This window comes from Protopterus annectens, chromosome 8.part1 (genome assembly GCF_019279795.1).
Source record: "Protopterus annectens isolate FY-2018-M chromosome 8.part1, PAN1.0, whole genome shotgun sequence".
NCBI classification, from domain to species: Eukaryota; Metazoa; Chordata; order Ceratodontiformes; family Protopteridae; genus Protopterus; species Protopterus annectens.
The window spans coordinates 342,081,741-342,097,308 of NC_056742.1; the positions used below are offsets into that span (position 1 = coordinate 342,081,741).

A 15,568-nucleotide genomic window follows, 5' to 3' on the forward strand; every position below is an offset into this window, starting at 1 on the left:
AAGATAAATCTAATATATATATATATATATATATATATATATATATATATATATATATATATGTATATAGGCACACATACACACACAGATGCTCACACAAATATATATATGCACACACACACACACACACACACACACACACACACACACATATATATATATATATATATATATATATATATAAATATATATATATATATATGGATCTAGGACATTTGCTCAAATGAGCAAACGTCAGAACCCATAGCCACCGAACACACTTTAATGAAAGAGCTTTTATCAAAAAAGCGCTTTCGTTAAAGTGCATCACTAAAAAAAAAAAAAAAAAAAAAAAAACACTACATTAACGTTTTAGCAGGGTGCCTCCCACTCCCCCCTACTTTAATATTCTTCCTTAGAGACTGCACTACAGTGAGGAAAAGGGAATTTTCCCTTATCTGCACCATAGTATGGCCTCAGCAACAGGCATACTTACGCAAAAGTGCTTCTTCGGTGAAAAGCACTTTCGCACAAGTATGCCCGGCCGTTTGGGTTTCAGATGTTTGCTCATTCGAGCAAACGTCCTAGACCCATATATACATATATATATATATATATATATATATATATATATATATATATATATATATAAATATATATATGGGTCTACGTTGATTCACTGAAAACTCGTTTCAATGAATTTCCAAAACTCACACCAAATCGCTGAAAGCTCAAATCACTGAAAACTCATTTCACTGAATCACATTTCACTGAATGTAATTACTGTTGGGTAAATAAAGCGCATATGCCCTTTTCCCCATAGTAGTGCGATCCTGGAGTTAGTATATGTAATTAGGGGTGTGGGGGACATAGTCCCCCACATCGGGGTTTGGGGGAGCATAGCCTCCCACCTACTTTTCGTTTTATATTGTTAGCTTTCAATGAATTGAGATTCATAAATATAAAAGCTAAGCAGGTGGGGGGCTATGCCCCCACACTCCCCAATGTGGGGTTCCGTGCCCCCCACACCCCCCCCTAACTACATATATTAACTCCAGGATCACACTACAGTGGCCAAAAGGGCATATAAGTTTTATTTGCCCAACAGTACTTACATTCAGTGAAATTAGTTTTCAGTGATTTGAGATTTCAGTGATTTTTTGAGGGAGAAATTAAATTCAGTGAAATGAGTTTTCAGTGAATCAAAGTATACCTGTATATATATATGTATATATATATATATATATATATATATATATAGATATATATATATATATATATAGATATATATATATATATATATATATATATATATATATATACACATACAGATAAGTATACAGATATGTATATAGATAGATAGATAGATATGACCACCATATAGCTAGGTGTGTTACTCAATCTACAGTATTGAATTTAGTAACAATTCATTTTTGTATGTATCTTCTTCTTGTTTTCTTTTTTAATGTTGGTTAATATTTAATTATGTGCATCTTGCTATTTTCTTTGCTTGCACTTGGGTAGGCCTGAAAATGGTCCAGATGGATCAGTGCTCTACCATGGTTAATACATTTAAGATAAATACATATTTTTTCTGTTGAGTATCTCATATAAAAAAGATACAAATACAAAAAGGAGTCTGGATGCACAAGCCCCAGGATCAAAAACTGTCCACTCTGGTACAGGCACAAGTGCCAGAAATGGTAACATAAGCAGTACAAAATCCTCAATGGAATATACAAATTCTACAACAGGGTGTGGCACTACAATCAATGGCTCACTATGTCAAAACAACAGTTCAACAAAAATGTAAAAATTAATGGATTAAGCAAGAGCCATACAAAAACTTTACTGTATGCACAACAGTAATAAAGAAATTACAAAAAGTACAGCTGTGTGACAAAGTACAGTTGTGGAAGAAAACTTACCATAATAGTTGATGTTTAAATAATCACTGCTGCAGTAGTTTAGCCAGCCTTCCAAAGCCTAGGGACACCTTCCACTCACCCAAACCAATACCAGTTTGAGATGAGATCAAGAAAAAGAGTGGTTTGGGTGACAATGCCTTCACAGCTTTCATCCCAGCTGAGATAGAAAAGTCAATGCTAGGAAGACACTATATATGTCTTCACCCTGACAACAAAAATAAACAAAAAATAAAGGAGAAAGGCTATGATACACCTAGACTAAAATATCAAAAACTGGAAGTGTCAGGATGGATTTTCTCTAATAAAATTATTTCAGACATTACAAGTGACAAAATGGATTCTGTATTTCAGACCAGAAATGTTTATAAAAAACATATAATGTTGCAAGCTAGATAAGCTTATAGTGCTGCTTTGTTCTGAAACAAAGGACTGGCCTTGGTCTTTTCACTATTCAATGATGAATACAACTTTGTTTATGTAACTATGCAAATGAAGTTATGAAAAAGTGCAAAGTATTGTGAGAAATATGCTTACTGACAGTCGCTGAGTAATAATTGAATATTTCAACTGTCAATCTAAAATACGAACTATGATTGGGAGGAATGATTCAGAAGATTTGATCCATGTATTTAATTCTGTAGTTCTGTTATGTTAGAGTTCATCTAAACTTGTTATTAGTATAACACAAAATAAAGGTATACCACTGTTGAATCTGGTAAACGCAACTGTCCCAGAAAGTAATAAATAAAACACTCAAAAGTATAGAGGATGTTGCGAAGCAAGCTTTAACAAACTCTAGGATGAAACTGTCACAAAATGCAAACGATCCACCAATGTTAAGACTCCACAGGTTTATTGTTCCAGAAACAAACTTTGGATAAGCGCTTTCACTACGAATAGCTTCCTCAGATCCTTCTCATAGTAACTAAAATAGGACCATGCATATATATAGCAGGTGAAACAATTAAACAATTAACATCATTATAATTTAAAGAAAAAGTGATATGTTTAAAAAAGCACACAAATTTATCCTAAACACTCTTAAAAAATTGTTGAATAGAATAATTTATCTAGCAGACTTGATAAAAACTATACTTGTAAAATAATATATATGTATAAAAGCTATACAAAAATATGTTAAAACAATTATACTCAATGGGTGCAATATATAAATATACATATCTAAACATCTCATATATGCATGCAATCATATATATTATGCATACAAACTTATATATTATGTATAAGCCTGTGGAGTCTTAACATTGGTGGATCGTTTGCATTTTGTGACAGTTTCATCCTAGAGTTTGTTAAAGCTCTCTTCGCAACATCCTCTATACTTTTGAGTGTTTTGTTATTAGTATAGTTTAGATGCACTGCTATCTATTTGGAAAGTAAATGATTTTACAAACTACTTTCAATGTCTTAGTTTTATGGTAATGACAGACAGTGATAAGAAGAGAAACACATTTGTTAACCTCTGACAGAGCTGCAAAGATCTCATGGGATGCAACAGCAATGCATTCCTTCATTGAAGGACTTATGGGCTAAACAAAGAAATCAGCCAGCGTGCCTCCAGAGAAAATAGTAACAAAAACAGAATGGATAAATGGAATCCCAAATATTCTAACTAGTCAAAGCAAATAGACCCTGTAGCATCTTCTATGAATGATGATGGAGGGAAGTTAGAGCAGCAGGACATCAACTTATAAAAGGATAGATCTTGAAAAAATGGGGTTGCAGTACAGATACCAACTTCAGTATTTCATTATTACATGCACTGGCTGTGAGCCTAAGTTTTCAAAGGCAATTTCTCTTTGAGGTAAAAAGTTAAATAATACTTTTTGGTCCTATAGAGTATTAATTACATGTTGAATGGTTTAGTACAGTAAATGGTGCAGTAATCTCTGCTAACCAGTAGGAACAAGAAGATACACAAACTAACCTTTAATTGTCATGCAGACAGCAACTAATAAGATAAAAACAGGCTCTTGAATGTAAATTCTCAAGATATTCAAAAAAAAAGAAGTTATGTCCTTACCATAACGTTCCATGTGGAGTGTTCATCTCGCCTTTGTTCTTACACATGGGTGTCGGAGCCGATCCTCGGCTCCGAGTCGGCCGCTTAGCAAAGCTCTGCATCTAGGAGAAGCTCGAGACCAACCTACCTCCCACAATTCCCTCTGCCTTTACCTCAGATCTAGTTTGCAAACAAGACCAGATCCAGCAATAACAAAGGTTATGAGCATAAAAGGATACATAAGTATACATAAGGATCAGACACTAGCTCAAGCCAGTAGGAACAACAGAGAGACCACTAGTGGGAGACAAATAGACCAGACTTCTAAATCCGTACGTTCTTCCAGACCTGAGGGTGGGGATGTAAGAACAAAGGCGAGATGAACACTCCACATGGAACGTTATGGTAAGGACATAACTTCTTTATGTGAGAGTGTTCAATCTCGCCGTTTGTTCTTACACATGGGTAGCGTCCCTAGCTCTGTTACCCTGAGTGACTCACGGAAGAACGTTCCTGAGCACAGTGGAACCAAAAGATGCTCTATCCCTGGAAGTCCTGTCAACTTTATAATGAGTGATGAATGTATGCGGTTTAGACCAAGTGGCGGCTGCACAAATAGTGTCCAATGGCAGACGAGCCGCATGAGCCAGAGATGTGGAAACTGATCTAATAGAATGTCCCTTTGGTTTGGTGGGCAAAATCTGATTTGAAGCAGAATAAACGCAGGTTATACAATCAGTTAGCCATTTAGAAAGTGTGCGCTTCGTCACTGCCATGCCCTTTTTGTTGTCCGCAAAGGCTATAAAGAGTTGGTCCGCTTTTCTATGGTCCTTAGTTCTATCCAGGTAGAATCTGAGTTGTCTATGAACATCCAATTTGTGCAACATATATTCCAGTTTGTTGGAGTGGTTTTTGAAAAATGTAGGAAGCTCAATGGACTGATTAATGTTGTTGACCGAACAAACCTTAGGGAGAAAGGAAGGGTTGGTGCGTAATGATACCCTATCCGGGTGAAAAATTAAATATGGCTGCTTGATGGAAAGTGCCTGAAGTTCTGATACTCGTCTGGCTGAAGTGATAGCCACCAGGAAAAGAGTCTTCCAGGACAAGAACTTTAAGGAACAGGAAGAAGCTGGTTCAAAGGGTGATAAAATTAGTTGGGATAAGAGCAAATTTAGATTCCAAGGAGCTGTAGGTAACCTAACTGTTGGTCTGAGATGAAAGGACCCTTTCATGAAGGCTTTACAAAGCCTATGAGCCATAATGGGAGCTCCGTTTTCTCCTACGTGAAAGTTGGAAATAGCGGCCAACTGAACTTTTAAAGTGGCAGTAGAGGCTCCTTGGTGAAACAGCATGGACAGGAACTCCAGAATCTTGTTTAGAGGGGCTACTAAGGGATCTAAATGTTGTGTAGTCGCCCAGTAGACAAAACGTTTCCACTTACTGGTATAGATTTTAGTAGTGGAAGCCTTATGAGGAGCGACCAGAATGTCCTGTACCGCCGGAGAGAGAACATCAGACCTGGCTAAGTAGGGAAGCGGAGCAGCCAAGCTGCTAACTTGAGGCATAGGAGCGACGGGTGAGGAGCTCCTGATGAATGAGTCAGTAGGTCTGGCACTGGGTCCAGAATCCAGGGCTCCCGTATTTGGTGAGCTTGAAGAAAGGGGAACCAAATCTGTTGAGGCCAGAATGGGGCAATGAGAATTATAGTCCTCTCCTGGTCCTTGGCTTTCTGAAGAAATTTCGGGATCAGTGGTATAGGAGGGAAAGCGTACAGGAGACCCGGGGGCCAATCGTGAATCAGAGCGGTCCTGGGGACATCCCCTGGAGGGGGTAAAAGGGCAAAGTAGCTTCTGCACTTGGTGTTCATTGGAGACGCAAACAGATCGCAGCAAGGCTGGTCCCATTTGCGGAAAATCCTTTCCGCCACTATCTGATTGAGGGACCACTCGTGAGGTAACAGGATGGCTCTGCTCAACCTGTCCGCTATGACGTTGAATAACCCCGGGATGTGCGTTGCTATCAGAAAGCGACCCGTGGATTCTGCCCATTGCCAAATTCTCATGGCCTCTCTGCACAACTGGTAAGACTTGGTTCCTCCTTGTTTGTTTATGTACCAGACTACGGACATGTTGTCCATCTGAACTGCAATGGTCCCTAGAGGTAGAAGGGGGGAGAAGTGTTGCAACGCTAGAAACACTGCCCTCATCTCTAGAACATTTATGTGCAGGTTTTACTCTAAACTGGACCATTCGCCTTGGACTGTTTGTCCCTGAAAGATGCCCCCCCACCTTATCAGGGAAGCGTCCGTGGTCACTGTGGCTGTTGGTTTGGGTAACACAAACGGTCAGCAGCTGATGAAGTTGTGACTCTGTAACCACCAAGACAGGTGTGCTTTGCAGGTATTCGTAATGTGAATCTCGTGTGTCAGCGGTAACTGTTGGAACGACCACTGTGCGAACAGCAGCCATTGAAGAACTCTCATGTGTAGCCTCCCCATGGGAACTGCAATGAGGGAAGCTGACATGAGCCCTAAGACTTTCAGGACTAGATTGGCTGGGGACGTTTTGGACAATAGCAGGAGAGATACGTGTTCTTGCAGGGAAGCTATTCTTGTGGAGGGGAGTTTTAGTAGCAAAGAACGGGTATCTAGATCTGCCCCTATAAATGAAATATGCTGCGAGGGCTGTAACGCAGATTTTTCGAAATTTATCGAAATCCCTAGCTGAACACAAAGGCTGAATGTGTAGTCCCTGGCCTTTATCAGTTGACGCTCGGTGGTGGCAGAAAGGAGCCAGTCGTCCAGATATGGAAACACTCGGAATCCTAGGCGTCTCAAGTGAGACGCTACCACTGCCATGCATTTGGTGAAAACCCTGGGGGCTGAGGTTAGACCAAAGGGCAGGGCCCGAAACTGAAAGTGGCTGGCTCCCAGCCGAAAGCGCAGGTGATCTCTGGACACTCTGGCCATTTTGATGTGGTAGTAGGCGTCCCTGAGATCTATTGAGCACATCCAGTCATCCTTCTGTAAAAACGGAAGGATCGATTGAAGCGTGACCATCCGGAACTTTTCTTTCTTCACAAATGTATTGAGAGTGCTTAGGTCCAGAATTGGCCTCCAGTCCCCTGTCTTTTTTGGAACTAAAAAGAACCTTGAGTAAGTTCCGGATCCTCTTTGGTCCGCCGGGACTGGCTGGATGACTCTTTTTTTCTAGCAGCTTTGAGATTTCTATAGCTGCAGGTTCTCGCAGATGGGGTGGTACATCTGGGAATCTTTTTTGTGGTAATGGGGGAAATAAAAAGGGAATTTTGTAACCTCTGGTAATAATGCTTTTTACCCAATTGTCTGAAGTAAGGTTTTGCCAGGCCTGAGGGTATAAAGCCAAGCGACCCCCGACTGCCTCCAGAGCAGGACAGTCGGGCCTCCTCTCAGGAGTGCTGGAAAGGCTTCCCAGGGATGGCATCCCTGTCACCTTGGTTCTGCAGACCCCCTCTGCCGCCAGGGCGGCGTCTTCCATTTCTGCCCCCTCCTCTGCCTCTGGGGGGGGCATCACCCTGTGTGCCTGGGAAAGAGCCCTGGGGTTTGCGAAACCACATCTTTCCACCTCGTTGCCCTTTGGGGTACGGTCTGGATGGGGTGGAAAAACGGACTCCGACAGCAGACAGAGTCTTTCCCTCCTGCTCACACCGGGTTAGGGTCTCCTTTACTTTGGGGCCAAAAAGAGTGGCACCATCAAAGGGGGCGTTAGTAAAGGAAGACTTGAAGGCTTCCGCAAAGGAGCACAGCCACATCCAGGATTGTCTACGAAGAGCAATCGCTGAAGCTGCAGCCCTACTCGACCCTTCGGCCGCATACGAGATGAGCCTCATGGACGAGTTCACAGTAGACGTAAGGGTATTGAGCTGTGCTGTAACCTTATCCGAGACAGCAGCATCTGTATTACCCTGGAGGGTATCTCCCAACTCTTTGACTAGATCACTCTGTAAACGTGTGAAGTGTGTCAAGTAGTTCAGCGATCGCATGGAAAAAGTCACTGAACTGAAAATGCGCTTCCCATATCTGTCCATGGTCCTAGAGTCTCTGTTAGGAGGATGGACAGACGAGGAAGATTTGGACATCTCCTGTTTAGTGGCTGCGGCCACCACCATAGCGTCCACTGGAACTCCCTTAGTAAGGTATGACTTGTCCTGTGGGGCAGTTATATATTTGTTAGGTTTCCTGGGAACTGGCTCCACTGTGTCAGGTGCCTCCCACGCCCTTCGAGCAATTAACTCCATTAACTCGTCGAAGGGCGGAGTGACTCAGAAGAAAGAAGGGCGAGCACCAAATGCCTTCAGCAGAACCGACTCATCCTCAGAAGGGGGTAGGGCCTGCCAATCACCTCTCTGCTTCAGGATCTCCAGGATGTCAGCAAAGGAGACATCCTCCGAGGGTGATTTTGGGGACCCTTCTGACTCATCTAAGTCAGTATCCGATGTTAAAGATTCTTGTGGAGAATCTAAGTGCCTCCTCTTGCACAATTTTTTTCTCGGAACGTCATCGGGAGGGGCATCCGATGAGGCCTCCGAGGAAGAAGGGGCTCCCTCTGGGAGTGGCTGAGACACTGGTGCTCTACGCTTATGTGTAGTCATGGGTGCAGAAGAAGACAACGGACCTTTACGGGAGGGAGAAGTTGCTTCTGCTGACGTGGTTGTCTGAGAAGACAATACCTTCCTCATGAGGTCGAAGGCCCCCAGACCCCGAGCCGAGGAATCTCCCGGTTCTGAAGAACGCGGAAGTATCTCCGACGCGGAGGCCAAGGGCATCGACCCCGAGGACGGAGCTGAAGTGATCCGTGCCGAGGCACCGAAGGGGAGAGTCGGCACCGAAACATCAGTTCGACTCTCGGTCCCAGAGCCAAAGATAGATCGTCGGCTCCGCGAGTCCGGTAACGGTTCCGATGGAGTCGAGGTCAACGGTGCCGACCGAGGAAGGGACGGTTCCGGCACCAAGGGCTCCACTATCATCAGATCAACATCTCCCGGCTCCGAAAGCTGAGTAGGCCTCGGAGGAGGATCAGATGGAGATAAAGGAAGGCCTTCGAGTCTCGACACCAATTGGGAGGAGACTGAAATGAGCTTGGACAGGGCCGTGTTCTCCATTAACTTCTGCACCACACGATCTACGTCAGTGTCGGAGAGGGGCCTGGAAGATCGGGTCGAAGGAACCGAGGATGGTGCCGACCTCAATAGAGCAGGAGGTGGAAGCTCCGTCACCGGTTCCAAGACTAGAGGCTCGGTGACAGTAAGAAGTTCGACACTTGGCCCCGAAGTCTGTGGAACCGGTGAACGAACCTTAAACGAAGAACTCGGAGCCAATGACATGGGCTCCGATGTCTTCGACTCCTTCGAGGATTTAGAAGCCTGGTCTGACTTGTCAAGAGCCTCTTGGAAGGCAGGCTTCAAAAGACCTCTATCCATAAGCTTCCTGCGTCTATCTGTCATGACCCTTCCACTAAAAGAATGACAGATAGAACAGTCTTCTTGTAGATGGAGAGGGCCAAGACAGTAGACACAGGAGCTATGGTTGTCGGTGACAGATATCTTTTGCCCACACTGACACCTCTTAAATCCTGACTTAGCTTTTTCAGACATATCTGTAAGAAAAAAACACTGTACAATATCAAATAACACTGTCAAAATTGGTTTGTAAGTTCACAGACACAGCAATAAAAATTGCAAGTATCAATTTCCTAGTCCAGTAAGTAGGTGGGGTAGGCCCTAAGGTAAACTAAACTATATATATAAGCTATTATATATATAAAAAAGTAGCCAAAGGATGACCAGACCACACACACACACACACACACACACACACACACACACACACACACACACACACACACACACACACACACTAAATATATAATCTGAAAGGATCAGAAGATTTTACAAGAAAAAAAGTTAAGAATTTAGCTTATCTTCCCAAGTTGGTCAGAGCTCTTCAAATACGATGCGATCGGTTGCAGCTTCAAACTAGATCTGAGGTAAAGGCAGAGGGAATTGTGGGAGGTAGGTTGGTCTCGAGCTTCTCCTAGATGCAGAGCTTTGCTAAGCGGCCGACTCGGAGCCGAGGATCGGCTCCGACACCCATGTGTAAGAACAAACGGCGAGATTGAACACTCTCACATCTATTGTTTAAAGACAGGACTCTTTGCCATTGCAGCTATTATAGCAAAAGGAAAGTTTAAAAGTTTTTTTTTTTTTTGCAGTAAGGAGTTAAGCGATAATCCATTTTAAAGCTCCTAAGCAGTAGAGCATGTGTGAGTTTGTCACATGATCCTTGTTCTTTTGAGCTGCCCAAAGAAGATGGATGAAATTATATTGTAATTTAAAAAAGACAATGTTCTGCCTGGCAATGTTCTTCAGTGCTTCTCTTCCCAGATAAATTAAGCCTGAACTATATCTGGACAGTCTTAAGCGAAAATAATCCAATCTGCATACTTTTTTGCAAAAAAAAAAAAATAATAATAATAATAATAAAAATAATAATAATAAGACAGTGTGCCATAAATCTTAAAACTCCAAACTGACACAAGCAAAATGTAAAGGCAGAACCTTCCACTGATTTTCAGTCATAAATCGTAAAGCTCCAGACAGATAAAGTATTCTGGAAAATGCAGACAAAGAGACATTCATACTGCCTAGAGATAGGCTGCATTTTGAAGAAAGGAAAGAGAGAGAAATAAAAAAAAATAAGAAAGTTTTGTGCAGAAGGGAACTTTTATTTTAATAACCTTTTCTTTCTTTTTACAGGTTCTGTGTGCAGTGACATTTTAAAACAGCTATATTTATGCAGGTCTTTATATTACAAAGTAAACATTTACAAAGTAAACATTTAAGCTAACAGAAGTTTTTCCTTCTAGTTTTCCCCAGGCATTTGCGTCTAATGATTTGCAGATTTGGGCAGTATTCCAAATGCTGTTGCAGTTATAAATCACCAGTAAGTTTTCATGAGTTAAAAGAAAACTAATCTTACGACTGGTTAAATGCAACATTACAGGGTGCTAAATTTAATTCCTCACACTTAATACTAAGTTACAGTGTGGATCTTTATTTTGTGCTAATGTTATACTTTTGTCTTAATGGCATCATTTCAGTTCCAAAGTGTAAAAGGTATGATCAGACACTCTGAATAATGTGTATTGTATAAAAGCTAATACATTCTGGTATTTTTGCAGATAAAAGGCATGTGCAGAGTTGTGTACAACTAATTATAAATGCACTCAAGCATTTATTTACTCACATGCACAGACATACACAGACTGTTACTCCCACCCCCATATATTAGAGTAGACAAAAAAGAAGTTATGTACTCACCATAACGTTCCATCTGAGTAGGTAAACTTCATTTGTCAGCGACACGGATCTGAGCCGGCAGCATACAAAGCAAAAAGATCTGAGCTCCAAGCTCCTCCCCCTTACCCATACTACACTGCAACCTCCTTCCAATCCTCAGATCGCGTTTGCCACCTGCACATAATAACAAAACAAACTAACAACCTGAGACACCTGACTCAAGGACAAAGTAAAGCTCATAAGTCCGAACCTCGAGCTCAGCTAAATAACCATGAAGGTCAGGGGAAAGGAGGGAGGGACGGTTGCTGACAAATGAAGTTTACCTACTCAGATGGAACATTATGGTGAGTACATAACTTCTTTATCTGAAGTAGTTAACTTCATTTGATCAGCAACCTGTGGGACAGAGTCCCCAGCTACCCGAATCTTGGGAGGCCCTTAAGGAAGGATATTCCAGAGCACTGCAGAGCCAAAGGCAGCCCTTCCTCTAGACACCAAATCCAGTTTATAATGAGAGATAAAGGTGTGAGAGGACGCCCAGGTCGCCGCTGAACAAATGTCATCCAGGGAAACCCTAGACCAGAATGCAGCAGACGTTGCCATAGAACGTGTAGAATGAGCATGAACTCCCATTGGTTCTGGTAAGCCAGACTCTCTGTATGTTTGTAAGATACAACTCGAAATCCACCTGGCGAGAGTCACCTTTGAAATTGGTTTCCCTAGAAAAGGCTTAGCAAAGGAGACAAAAAGTTGATCAGATTTACGAAAGACAGCCGTCCTGTGCAAATAAAAATGTAACTGTCTGTGAACATCCAGCAAATGAAGTTTATATTCTCCTTTGTTCTGGAAGTTAGGGAAAAAGACAGGCAAATTAATGGACTGATTAATGCTCGTCTCAGAAGCAACTTTAGCGAGAAAGGAGGGATTAGTCCTGAGAGATACCCTATCCTTATGAAACACAAGGTATGGAGGTTTGATACATAGAGCCTGATGCTCTGACATTCTCCTGGCTGAAGTAATTGCTACCAAAAAAGCCATCTTCCATGACAAGAACTTCCGATCAACGGAAGCTGCGGGTTCAAAGGGAGGCGCAACTAACGCCTGAAGAACTAAGGTCAGATCCCACGGCAGGGATGAATTTCTAATAGGGGGTCTCAAAACAAAAGTGCCTTTTAGGAAGGTCTTACAAATTCTGGCAGCAGCGAGGGAATCAAAGTTGTCCCCAATATGAAAACGGGAAATGGCAGCCAGCTGGACCTTCACAGTAGATGAGCTGGCCCCTTGCTGAAAAATATGAGACAAGAATTCCAGTACCACTGAAATAGGAGCGCTGAAAGGATCCAAGCTCTTTTGAGAAGCCCAAATTGAAAAATGTTTCCATTTGCTACTGTAAATCTTCCTGGTAGAGGGTTTATGTGCTGCCACCAGGACAGACTTGACTCGGGAAGAGATACTGGGAGTCCTGGCAACTAGGGGAACTGGATCAGCCAAGCTGAGAGCTTGAGACCATCCAGGTTTGAAGGAGCCATTCCCAAGGGATGAGAAATCAGATCCTGAATGGGATTCAAGATCCAGAGTGGAGCTATGAGATGAGACCGCAGGCAGGGGAACCAGACTTGACGAGGCCAGAAAGGGGCTATGAGGATAATCTTGCTCCCCAACCGGTGAACTTTCTGCATAAAGTTTGTCATAAGTGGAAGTGGAGGATACGCATAAAGAAGACCAGGTGGCCAAGCATGGACTACAGCATCTCTGGGGATTTCTCCCAATGGAGGAATTAGATCAAAAAACTCGCTGCACTTTGTGTTGGAAGGTGATGCAAAGAGATCGCAGCAAGGCTGACCCCACTTGAGGAAGATCTGTTCTGCTACACAAGGATTCAGAGACAACTTGTAAGGAGAGAGGATAGTTCTGCTCAACTTGTCCTCCAGTATGTTGGACCGACCCAGAATGTGAATTGCTAACAGGAAGTGGTTGGTGGAGATCGCCCATTTCCAAACTCTCATGGCTTCGCAGCAAAGGGGGTAAGACCTGGTTCCCCCCTGTTTGTTGATATACCAGACCACTGACACATTGTCCGACTGGATAGCAATAGTCCCCGGAGGAAGAGAGGCATGAAGGGCCTGCAATGCCAAAAGGACCTCCCTCATCTCCAGGACATTTATATGCAGTACGGTCTTGGTTTGAGTCCATGTGCCTTGGACCGTCCTGCCCGCACAATGCCCCCCCCCCACCCTAGGCGGGAGGCGTCCGTGGTCACTGTGGCTTGGGGTGGTGACATAACAAAAGGTCGTCCTTCCCGAAGGGCTTATGATTGAAGCCACCACATGAGGGAGTTCCTGAAAACCCTGCTGAGGGGAATTGGGAAGTCTAGAGGGTGGTATAGAATAGACCACTGAACTTGCAACGTCCACTGTAGAACCCTCGTGCAGACGAGCGTAAGGAATCAGATTGATCACTGCCGCCATGGACCCCAAAGCTCTCAGAACTAATTCTGCTGGGGGACCAGGGGACTGAAAGAGGGCTAGCACATGCAGAGTCATACTGTGAAGTCTGTTTGATGTTAGGAAGGCCCTGGCCTGGAGGGTATCTATCCTGGCCCCTATGAAGTCTAACACTTGAACAGGCTGGAGGAAAGACTTCTTGACATTTATGGTTATCCCCAACCGGGGTGAAATCCGGAGGAAGAAATCCCTGGCTAGAAAAAGTAGATGCCTGGTGGGGGCGGTGAGAAGCCAGTCGTCTAGGTACGGGAAGACCTGTATGCCCTGGAGCCTCAGGTGGGCCGTTACAACTGCCATGGCCTTGGTGAACACCCTGGGGGCTGTGGTGAGACCGAAGGGTAGGACCCTGAACTGGTAATGCTTGGCCCCTAGCCGAAAGCAGAGAAACCTCCTGGACCGTCTGTCCATGAGAATATGGTAGTACGCATCCTTGAGGTCTATGGAGCACATCCAGTCCTCCTCCTGCAAGAGAGGCAGGATGGATTGTATTGTGACCATCTGGAATTTCTCCTTGGCAACGAAAAGGTTCATTGTTGACAGGTCGAGAATCGGCCTTACGTTCCTCCATCTTTTTTGGCACCAGAAAGAACCTGGAGTAGATGCCTGAACCGGACTGGTCTGGGGGCACATGCTGGATGGCTCTTTTTTCTAACAGCTTTTTTATTTCCAAAGCCGCGGCCTCCCTTTACGTGGGTGGGACATCTGGGAGGCGCCTTGAGTAAGGGGGCTTGTTTATGAAGGAGATTGAATAGCCTCTGGATATTATCTGAAGCACCCAGAGATCTGTCGTGATGGACTCCCATTGAGCCAGGTGCCTCGGAAAATGCCCCCTCCCCCGACTGCCTCCAGGGAAGAGCAGTCAGGCAACCCCTCAGGGCTGCTGCACGGGTTGGTCGGAAAAAGGTTCCCTTGACCTGAAGTTCTTTGGTCCCCCTCTGCCTCTGGGCCAGCGTCCACCTTGTCCCCCTCTGCCTCTGGGGGAGAAGGGGTCCTGAGCGTTCCGGGCCTGTTGAGATTTCCGGAACTACATCTTCTTCTGCCCTCGCTGGTTCCTAGAGAAGGACCTTTGAGGGGTAGAGAAGCGTATTTCGATGGCTGACAGCATTTTCCCATCTTTCTCGCTCTGGACCAACATCTCGCGGACGGTCTTCCCGAAGAGGGTCGACCCGTCAAAGGGTGCAATCGCGAAGGACGCCTTGAAGGGTTCCGAGAAATCGCAAAGTCGAAGCCAGGCATGACACCTTAAGGCGATACCGGATCCGCTAGCTCTAGTGGCTCCCTCCGTGGCATGGGAAAGTAGCCGCACAGAGGTATTAGACACTGACTTGAGAGTGGCTATACGAGCCGAGAAAGTCCATTTATCCACGGCCGACATGGACTCTGGAGGAGACTCAGTGTACTCTTTGACCAGGTCCTGCTGCAGTCTGATTACATGGGCCAAGTAATTCAGCGCCCTTATAGAGAAGGTGGCTGAAGCAAAAGTCCACTTTCCAGTGCAGTCCATTGCCCAAGACTCCTTGTCAGGGGGATGGACCGAAAAACTTTCCTGGGAGAGTTCCTTTTTGGTGGCCGCCGCCACCACCATGGCATCAACCGGGGAACCCTTGCTCCACAAAGCTCTGTCTGCAGGGGGACTAAGAACCTTATCGGGCCTTCTAGGTATCAGCTCTACAGTGTCTGGCTCCTTCCACGCCCTGGTGGTAATCAGGTCGACCAGGGGGTCGGCTGGGGGGGACACCCAAGAGGTAGATGGGCCTGTGTCGAACGCCTCCAGGAATATCGACTCGTCCAGGGAGGGT

The 15,568-nt window shown here is 44.3% G+C and overlaps 1 protein-coding gene across 1 annotated transcript in view; it reads right to left on the minus strand.

Moving 5' to 3' along the window:
- The window catches only part of LOC122810128 (telomere repeats-binding bouquet formation protein 1-like), a 1,040,706-nt gene that overhangs the window by 222,477 nt on the left and 802,661 nt on the right, over nucleotides 1-15,568 (minus strand). The gene's annotated exons all lie outside the window — the stretch shown is intronic.